Here is a 10,804-nt window from a genome sequence, read left to right on the forward strand (position 1 = left end):
CATCTACAGGGACAGTAAAATCACCATGACCTGATACCAGAATGATGATTATGAGAAGGAAGGGTGATGGTGGGATAGGTTGGGATTGATGTAGTTTGGAAAAATGGTGTTTTCACATCTTTTGAGTCTTACACCCCTGGTTGGGGATGGGGGAGAGGAATAGTGTAAATTGCATATAGTTTAGCACTGCTTTCTAAATTTCTTAGTGCCTGTTACTAGATTTTTCTTGGGTTACTATTACGTCTTTATCACAGTTGCCATCACTTAGCCCGTTGTGCATAATCCAGACTGCTGTTGAGGGATGTTCTTTATCAGTAAATAGGACTTATCAGGAGTTTCCATTTAATGGTCTGTACTTCTTTGAATTTTATATTAGAAAGTTTCTATGAATAGCACTGATTGAGTTTCTTTTTTTTTTTTTTTTTAAAGATTTTATTTATTTATTTGAGAGAGAGAGAGAGCACATGAGAGGGGGGGAGGGTCAGAGGGAGAAGCAGACTCCCCGCCGAGCAGGGAGCCCGATGCGGGACTCGATCCTGGGACTCCAGGATCATGACCTGAGCCGAAGGCAGTCACTTAACCAACTGAGCCACCCAGGTGCCCCGAGATCTCTTCAGTCTTAAAGAACTCTTGCTTTATAGCTTAAAAGTACATAGTTAGAATCAACCAAAATCAACCCTTAAATGGCTTGATACTAATACTAGGCAAGTTTTTTTGTTTCTTAAAATTTCCCCATAGAAAGAGTGAGACCTTGTATTTGATTTCTAACTTACCCTCTCTTCTTGCAGATAGCTATCTGAATTACTTTATTTTGAACAACGCAGTACTGTGTCAAACTAATGGGACCTAATCTCTTGATACTAAATTAGAATGTCTAGCGATTCCCAGATGGATTTTTTTTTAAACGAGACAAGAAATCTAACACTGATTTGTTTACTATTCTAGGAGGTAAGATCTCATAAATGCAAGTCTTGAATGTCGCGTACACAAGTCTTTTAAAGATCAGCTTAAAAAGCAATACCACATGCCTTTCTGTTGTGGTCAAGACAAATACACATTCACAAGATGCATTAAAAACCACCTGTGCTGAAGTCAAGTCACACAAGTTAGCACTTAAGTTTTACATTAAAGTTTCCAGTGACATTATATACAAAGTAAAAAACAAAGCTAGGTCTCAAAACCTTAGGTGGATGTGGGGTTACTGTGGACTAGAAAACCACTACATGACTTAAAAGCTGCTTCCAGGGATGTCAAACTCTGATGTCAAAGAGTTATGTGAAGAATTTGAATAAGGTAATTCTAAGTAGACATCTGACTAACCTCTATTCTCAGCACTTTATGAAGTTAAGTGAAATTTGTTTTGGCTCTTGTCCTCTGGATAGTGGCGTATCAGTCTCTGTTCTGAGGCACTTTCTGTTGGGACTTTCTTTTATTTATTTATTTATTTATTTATTTATATGACAGAGAGAGACACAGCGAGAGAGGGAACACAAGCAGGGGGAGTGGAGGAGCGAGAAGCAGGCTTCCTGCGGAGCAGAGAGCCTGATGCGGGGCTCGATCCCAGGGTCCTGGGATCATGACCTAAGCCGAAGGCAGACGCTTAACCATCTGAGCCACCCAGGGACCCCTGTTGGGACTTTCTATAAAAGTTAGTGAACTAGCACCTGGGCTTAGGTAGACGTGGTTTCAGTGCTCCCCTCCTCCATTCACTAGCTCTGTGATCCAGGCTCTGGAGCATATTGTCCCATCTCTTCAGTCCTGTTTCTGATCATCAGTATATATAAAGCACTTAGCAGAGTACATTTAGTAAGTGCGCAATATGCAATGGCTGTTGGAGTCCTTCTTTAGACTAGGACCTATATTTTCTAGTGTATTTTTCATTTAGTTGTGCTGTGTCCAAATTTTTAATTTTTCCTCAGATTCATGACATTTGGGCAACCGCAAGTTTTGACGTCAGAACTTACATTTACTATTTTTGCCTATTGGTGGCTTCAGAGATAATTTAGACTACTCAGGAAATGGGATGAAGTCATTGAAACAACATTTTTGAGAATTTATATGGGATAAGATATGAGTCTAGAGACTGCAAAATGACTTACTTCTTGTTCTTAATAAAAGAAAACAGCTTATCATGGAAAGGCCAAGCTCGTAAGACACGTCTGTATGCACTGCTTTAGTTAACTTATCAGAGGTTTACAGACAAATGATAAATGTTTAACCATGAATCTAATTACCTTTAAATGCAATATTTGAATGTTACCATAATCTGTAAGTAAAGAAACAAAATTAATGTATATAATTTTACATTTGCATTTGTATTCACATGACCTTATCCTGGATCCAGTCTGCTTTCACGGTCACACATGCCGATGGCTAGAGACTCTGGTATCTCAGATTTATTTGTACAGGCACCTTGGATACTTGGAGGTTGGTTTATGGGAACTCACATACTCTCAAAGTCTTCTGGTCCCTACCTGTATTTCTATAATCGAGACCTTGATATGTGTGCATCAGTGACTTAATGACACTTTCTCATAGCCAGTCTTCAATAATGGCAGTGCTAGTCACCTCAACACCCACCCACACTATTCGCTGAATGCCTTCTTGTGGTTGAAAACAATGTTAAATATACAAAGGGCAACAAGGCACAGCCTCTGCACTTCAGTGACACGTTTTAATAATTTCTATTCATAAAAGCTCTGCGCTTGTGGCTGTATCCAGATGGAATATTACATATTTAAATGTTTAGGGGATGGCTCCGAGACTTTTAGTTAGAATGGTACTGTAAGGTCATGCTTCAGATCACCTTGTCTGCTTAAAACACGTAGTAATTATAGGGGCGCCTGGGTGGCTCAGTCGTTAAGCGTCTGCCTTCGGCTCAGGTCATGATCTCGGGGTCCTGGGATCGAGCCCCGCATCAGGCTCCCTGCTCCGCGGGAAGCCTGCTTCTCCCTCTCCCACTCCCCCTGCTTGTGTTCCCTCTCTCGCTGTATCTCTGTCAAATAAATAAAATCTTTAAAAAAAAAAACACGTAGTAATTATAGATAAAATGTAACAATCCCCCCCCCCCCCCGCAGGAAACCAAACATAGCAAATTTGGGCTCCAGAACGCGACAGACATTCCACAGACCAGAAACAAAGCAGAAAAGCAAAGCGGTTAGTAGGGTTGATGGTGCTGGGGAAAGCTCCCCAGTCCTGGATGCTGAGCAAGCAGAAAGCCCCATAGCAGTCTCTGCTTAAGATCTCTCTCTCTCACACGTTGAAATGAGTGGTTCACAGATTGGCATTCTTTTCTTCTGTCCAAAAAAAAAAAGTCCCAGGAACTGATATAACATCAATGTATTTTGGACCCTTAATTAAATGTTTATACTTTGGATAACTTGGATATTTTAATCAGTGACTCAGAACATTGATAAGTTTTCAGTAACAATAGTAATAAATACTGTGTTCAGTGCTTTAACAGCACATACATATAGGAGACTTATTAAATAATAATAAAAATTAATAATATGTCAAAGGGCTATGACAGTGAAGAGTGTTTGGCCCTGGGCCTGGCACATAGTAAGGAGTGGTCCATATCTCCTCCTGTAACTGCGAGTCTGTCTTGACAGTTTTGATCATTTTTGTTTTGTTTAAAACTGTCTAGGCTATATGAGTTGTTTTAATTAAATAAAGGTATATTAATACCTATTATTTACCATCTAATACTGCCCCATATAAGTAGTCCCCCATCACTATCTAGGATTAACTTGCAAAATTAGACAGAGTCACCTTCCAGTCTTTACAAGTATCAGTTTGTAAACAACACAATTGTATTATTTTTTTCTCATGTGGGTACATATTTAATATCCTCAAATATCAAAATAAATTACTACTTTAAAAAATACGGTGTTTTTTTAAAAAAAATATTGTTTTTAACGATTTTTAGAATAAATGGATATAGTTGAATTTTCCCATCTAATGATCTAAATTTTTTGTATAATTTTTATTTTTTTATTTTTATTTATTTATTTTTTTAAGATTTTATTTATTTATTTGACAGAGAGACACAGCGAGAGAGGAAATACAAGCAGGGGGAGTGGGAGAGGGAGAAGCAGGCTCCCCGCCGAGCAGGGAGCCCGATGCTGGGCTCGATCCCAGGATCCTGAGATCATGACCTGAGCCAAAGGCAGACGCTTAACGACTGAGCCACCCAGGCACCCTTTTTGTATCATTTTTAATGGTTTATAGAAAGTGAGGTCACTTGTATGCAACTTCACTTTCAAGAATGTGAGATTATCATTCAATCAACAGTTACTTAGAAAGTTCCTACAATGCAGTCCCATTCATTTGTAATGTTAGGGATTTATTTCCAGTCACATGCTTTAACACTGGATTACATTGCAGATGCAGTTTTTGCTATTCACTCTGCACTTCATTTTCTACACAATGTAAATTCTCAGTTATGTGGGGGCAGCTGTCAGAGCTCTGACACCCTTTCTTTAATAGAATACATGTTTGATTTTAGCAAAGAAAATCACCAAAAATAATTGAAAGTGTATGATTCTGGTATAATTTTTTATAGGTTTAGATCCATTCCCTCAGGGCCCCTCTGTCCTTTACTTAATTTAATTCCTCTATTCAAACCTCAATATGTAAGAGTCAGGACATTTGAGTCTGAAACTGACTTGCTGAAATACACTTGCAAACTTGCTTACTAAAGTAACAAATTCAAACATTGTCTTTAAATCAGCAACATGCCACCATGAAATTGAGGCTGTGTGTGGGGGGGGATTGTTCTCCCTACTAAAGTAATCTGAGACTCTACCTGCAAACCTGTAACTTCAAGGTCTTGCTGTGTGATGAAGTTACCAAATATGGGATATTGGCCTTTTTCTAAAATTGATTAAATTAATTTCCAAGTTCCCCCTCCAGCCTTTGGTGCCTCCTTTGACTTCATTCTTATTAAATGCATAGCCTACTCTAAGGACTGTGAGTAAAGTTGCTACTTGTGTTCCTTCCCAAAGCAGCAGTTCTAGAAGTGAGGCTATACCTACTGGCCATACTCCATTTAGTTGTCTGCAGCTGATTTATTTCCTATGCCTGAGAGGTGTCACTGGGACTTTACCCCAAAGGGCCATGGACTGTCCACGTTTAGAGGGAATGGCAAGGCAGCCTAATAGCTGGCAGTATCTGGTGGTGAAATTGAGAGTGGACCACAAATGCAGCAGGAAGGAGAGGTTTGGGAGACCAAGCAGTTACAGTCCACCCCCTGAATGTAACAGCCCATTTCCAATGAACTGCCTCTGGACATATTTAGCTGAGTTTCATTTATCTGCCAATTTGTGTATTCATTCAACAAACCTCTATGTTGCTACTGATATTTGCCACATACTTTGCTAGGCACTGGGCATGTATCACTTCAGAAGACTAATTTTGCTGTCATGGATTTCACCATCTAGCAGCAGAGACAGGCTTGAAAAAAGTAACTACATTGGATACCAAAAGCACTAATGTGAGCATGAGCATATGGCCAGGGAGGCACAGATGAATCATGGTTCTCTGTACTGGGAAGACCGGGTAAGGCTTCACAGGGCAAGTAGCCTTTGAGCTAAAAAGAGATTTCAGAATAAGAATTCTCTAAAGACTGTTATCAAAACTCCTGGAGGGAAACTCCTCCAAATTCGTCATGGCATGACTGGAGTATGCAATAGAGTAAGAGGGTGTTGCTTACCTCCCTTTTCAATTTTACTTGAGAGAGAAAAAAAAATACAAGTTCAGCACCTTCTGCGGTGCCTGGTAATAGTAGATATTGAATATATTTGCCAAATGAAGGAATACATTTATATGTGCATATATTTTGAAAATTGTAGGGAAGAATACTCTTTTATTACTGTGAGAAGCTGGAGGATTCCTATCTTAGTTTTAGCATTCATACTTAGTATTCTGACTCAGGCATCATTTTTTATGTCAATGGGGTGGAACCAAAATGAATTTGTATATTAAATGTTCATTTAGGGATGTTAACCAAAACTTTTAAAGCTCTATGAAGGAGTTTTTTTTTTTTTTATTTTGTCTGCATACTAATGAAAAGCCCGTTTTCTTTCCCTTTTCTCATGTAGTTTTATTAGTGCTATCAAATTTAATGACTCTTCTGCCCTTTTTTGCTGTCATACTATAATGACTTCAGATCCATATATGCTGATTTAGCTTTGAAAGCAAGTTGGGAAAAAAAGTAAATTACATTCTAACAGATTCTCCTTATGTTTGTATCATTTATTTTTTCTGCTTGTATTCTCCAATACGTAGTTAAGTGTTTTTTTGAAACCAGAAGCTAAGAAAGCCTGCTGTACCAGCAATACTTCTATTCATTAGTTGAGATGACTTGCATTGAGGGCCAGCTTCGTGGGTGTGTGTCCCATGCAATTACAATCACATAAGGCTCCACTCTTAGATGGGCCCTGCACTTGGTTTAATGCTCTGCTGCCGCCATCTTGCAATTCTTAGTAATATTGGAAGAAGGGGCTCTGTGAATTCTATAGTCAGACCTAATGGCACGAAGAAAAACATTAATGTTTATGTTTTGACATACATAAAACAACACTTTGACAATAATGAAAGCCTCTTAAAACTTATTGCAAGCACTCTCTTTCTCAAGTAAGCCATCCTGAGCCTCCACTCTCACTTAGATGCCCCCCACTGTAACTTCTGTCTCTGCGCATTAGTGTCAGCTGAGATGTGACCAAGGGTCCATTTTCAGTCCTTCTTTTCTTGTCAACTCACTAACTGTTTCTCTGTTCGGTCTCTTTACTTGACTTCTAGGACACCACTCTGTGCTGGTTTTCTTCTTACCTCCCTGGTAGCTCCTTCTCAACCTCCTCTGCTGGCCCCTCCTTCTTTCCTCAGCCTCCTAAAATTGGGATGCACCAGGGGCCAGGCTATGCCAACTCTCTATACCTATTCCTTCCTGAACTCATTGTTTCCTGGTGTTACATGCCATCTATATGCCAAATTTATATCTCTTTACGTGGCATCTCTACTTGGGTATCTAACAGACATCTCAAACTTAGTAAGTCCGAACTGAATTCCTGAACTTGCTGCTCAAAATCATTCTACCTGATCTCCCCCCATTTCAAAGGAAAGAATTCTCTTGTTGCTTAGATAAAAATAATAATCACCTTCAATCTTGTCTTTCTCTCATATTCCCTCTATTAGAAAATCTCGTTGGTTCTATGTTGAAAATATAGAATCAGAATCTGGTTATGTCTTATTACCATCTATTAGGAGCTACAGTTATCAATCTCTGTTATTCTTAATACAGTGGCCAGAGTGTTCCTATTCCAATGAATCAAAACTCTGTAGTGTTTTCCTGTTTAATTCAGAATAAAAGCCACTGTTCTCAGAATGGTCTACAAGACCCTCCATGGTGTGACCTACCTCCTACTCACACCTTGCTCACCTCATTCATGGTATTTTCTCTCGTAAAGTCTGGTACCAGCCACGCTGGCCCCTAGCTGTGCCTTTAGTTGCAGCTCCGTGTTGTCTTCTGTGCCTAGAATGCTCTTTACCTGGTATCCACATGATTAACTCCACTGTTTTCAGATGTTTGTTCTATGGTACCTCCCCAGTGAAGCCTACCCAGACTTCTCTACACCAGTCGAAACCCCCTTCCCAGTACCCCCTTCTCTGTTACCCTGTTCTACTTTTTTCTTTTTCCATAATATTTATCATCCTCTATAATTACTTACTTATTTTCTGTTGTCTCTTTGTCTGTGCCAGACACTTTAGGTAATCAGTATTTGTTGAATGTTAAAAGAAGGAAATATACCCAAAGATAACAAATATACCCAAAGATAACCCAAAGAGGTATGGTTGTTCCTTTTTTTTCTCTTTATCTCTCTTTAATCCCTTTTTACTTATTCATGTTCAAAAGAATATCCCCTTTTGAAGATATTTCTACTTTGAATAGATGAATCTTTAATAAAGATTAGCGAACAGAAATATAAGTAATAGTATTTCCTGAAGAGCTAAAAATAATTTCAATTATATGACATACTTGAAGTTGTAAGAAAATTAATCAACACCATTATACTTTACATTTTAATATTATAGCCAGTTAAGAGGTTGCCTTCTTTCTGTTTTAATATTACTTAAATTATTCAAATCAGGAGTTGGAAAGATTTTTGTATAAGGGGGAAAGCATTGACATATCTCTAATTGTTGAGATAGCTTTTAAAATGTAGCTTATTTGCCCTTATATACTAAATATTGCTGGGTTCTCTCTTGTGTAGAGATTTGATACCTTGAAAGCTAGATGGGTTAAGATTCCTTGTTTTGTTTTGAATAAATTTATGTTTTGAATGTTTTGAATAAATGTTTTGAATAAATTTAGCTTCAGAGAGATCATGAGGTAAAACATAATGGGAAAGTTTCATGGTTGTTGATATAAAAACTATGCTTCTCAAATACATTTGTAATTATTAATAATGCCATTCATTAAAAGTAGTAATTTGTGCTTGCTTCGGCAGTACCTATACTAAAATTGGAATGATACACAGAAGATTGGCCGGGCCTCTATGCAAGGATGACATGTAAATTCATGAAACATTCTGTATTTTTTCAAAAAATTAAAAATAGAATTACCATATGATCCAGTAATTCTACTTCTGGGTAATTATCTGAAGACATTGAAAAACATCAGTTTGAAGACATATATTCATGCCTGTGTTTATTTACAATAGCCAAGATATGGAAACAACCTAAGTGTCCATTAGTAGATGAAGAAGATGTGGTATATATACGATGGAATATCACTCATCCATAAAAAATGAGTTAAATCTTGCTATTTGTGGCAATATGAATGGACCTAGAGGGTATTATGCTAAGCGAAATAAGTCAGAGTGCGAAAGACAATACTATATGATCTCACACATGGAGTCTAAGAAACAAATGAATAAACAAAACAGAAACAGACTCATAGGTACAGTAAACAAACTGTTGGTTACCAGAGTGGGGAGGGGGTGGTGGGTGGGTGAAATAGGTGAAGGGGACTAAGAGCTATAAACTCAGAGTTATAAAATTAGTAAATCATGAGTATATGATGTACAGCATAAGGGATGTAGTCAATAATATGGTAATAGCTTTGTATGATGACAAAAGGTAACTAGAATTTTTGTGGGGATCATTTTGTAATGTATAAAAACATCAAATCACTATGATGTATACCTGATACTAATAGGATATTGTATACCAGTTGTACTTCAATAAAAAAGCAAAAATAAATAAAAGCAATAATTTGTTCAATGATAAATGAGCTAGATTCCATTTAATATTCCTTTCTTAAAAGAATAATTTTTTTATTTTATTTATTTTTTTAATTTTTTAAATTTTGTTATGTTAGTCATCATGCAATACATCATTAGTTTTTGATGTGGTGATCCATAATCCATTGTTTTAGTATAATACCCAGTGCTCCATGCAGTATGTGCCCTCCTTAATACCCATCACCAGGATAACCCCTCCCCTCCCCCCCCAAAACCGTGTTTGTTTCTCAGAGTCCATAGTCTCTCATGGTTCATCTCTCCCTCCGAGGGAGAAAAGTATAATTTTAAATTATGAAAATAATATCATTACAGATTGTATAAAATAAAGAACAAAAAATTGGCCTTAAGTTTACCACTGTAACACAACCATTTTCATTTTGCATGAGTATTTTCTTTTTGCGTATTTATCTTTCACACAGTCCTAATAGGGTACATAGTTTTTATCCTGTCTTTTTTATTTAGATATATGTCATGTCTGTTTCTTCATGCTGCTATGTAGTCATTATCATAGTAATTTTCCAAGGTTACATAATGGTCCCTAGTGTAGCCATACCATAGTGAGCCTAAATATTTTCCAGGTGTTAGACATTTAAATTGCTTTCAAATTTTTCTAATCATAAATAACTTTATAATGAAAACTTTTGTGTTTGTAGCTTTTTTCTGGATCATTTTCCTAGGATATATTCTCAAAGGTGAAATTCTTGTTTCACGCAATATGAACATAGTAATGACTCTTGATATATTGCCAACCGACTTTCCCAAGTGATTGAACCAATTTTCCGCCTCTAGCAATGTATGAAAGTGAAGTTTCACTGCACCCTTGCCTGTGATTTCTCATTTCCCCCGCTCTTTCCTTGAACCTGGTATTGTTAGCATTAAAATGCTGGTATCCCATGGCAGGATGGGAATTTAGAGAGCAGTTCTGGGATGTCAGATGTCTGATTCTGTCTTTCTCTCAAAGAGAAGGGAGAGAATTGGTTGAATGTGTTTGATTTGGTTGTACGTCAAAGGATTGGGAAAAAGATACACATTGTTGGACTGATCAGTTGAAGAAATTTGGTATTTATATCAAATTAGTGTATGTGATGTAATCTGGCTAACCATTTTTGCCATCACAGAGCTTTAGTTTGCTGTTTTAGTCTGGAACAAATTGGTTCACAAAAAGACATTACATTTATATGTTTTCTAAAATCTAAAGTGACATAAGAAACTTGCAACCCAGTTTTATACTTTCCAAACATTTTCGCTTAATTTTGGAGGATCACATGATTCCATTTTTCTGAGAATTAAATAATTTATCCCTTAAGAGAGTTAAATTCAGTTGTTCTTGCTAATGGAGGTTTGGATACTGGTATTGGTCATCCAAAGCTATAGATAAAGCAGCTAGAACTTTCCTCCATAAGTAATGGTGAATAGAGGCTGAGGGAAGAATTCTGTCTTGGAAAAGAGGTGAGAATGTTGGTAAGACTTTAGGTTAGCATCATTTTAATAGTAACTAGTTT

General features: G+C 37.3%; 1 protein-coding gene and 1 non-coding gene across 2 annotated transcripts in view; both read left to right on the forward strand.

Annotated features, from left to right (window-relative positions):
• UTRN (utrophin) overlaps positions 1-10,804 on the forward strand; it is a 467,571-nt gene that overhangs the window by 356,485 nt on the left and 100,282 nt on the right. The window lies entirely within an intron of this gene.
• On the forward strand, positions 8,492-8,598 carry LOC115939112 (U6 spliceosomal RNA). The gene has a single exon (XR_004074042.1). It is a non-coding gene; the product is annotated as a U6 spliceosomal RNA (small nuclear RNA).

Source organism: Leptonychotes weddellii, chromosome 8, assembly GCF_054177405.1.
Source record: "Leptonychotes weddellii isolate Sample4059 chromosome 8, ASM5417740v2, whole genome shotgun sequence".
Lineage (NCBI taxonomy): Eukaryota > Metazoa > Chordata > Mammalia > Carnivora > Phocidae > Leptonychotes > Leptonychotes weddellii.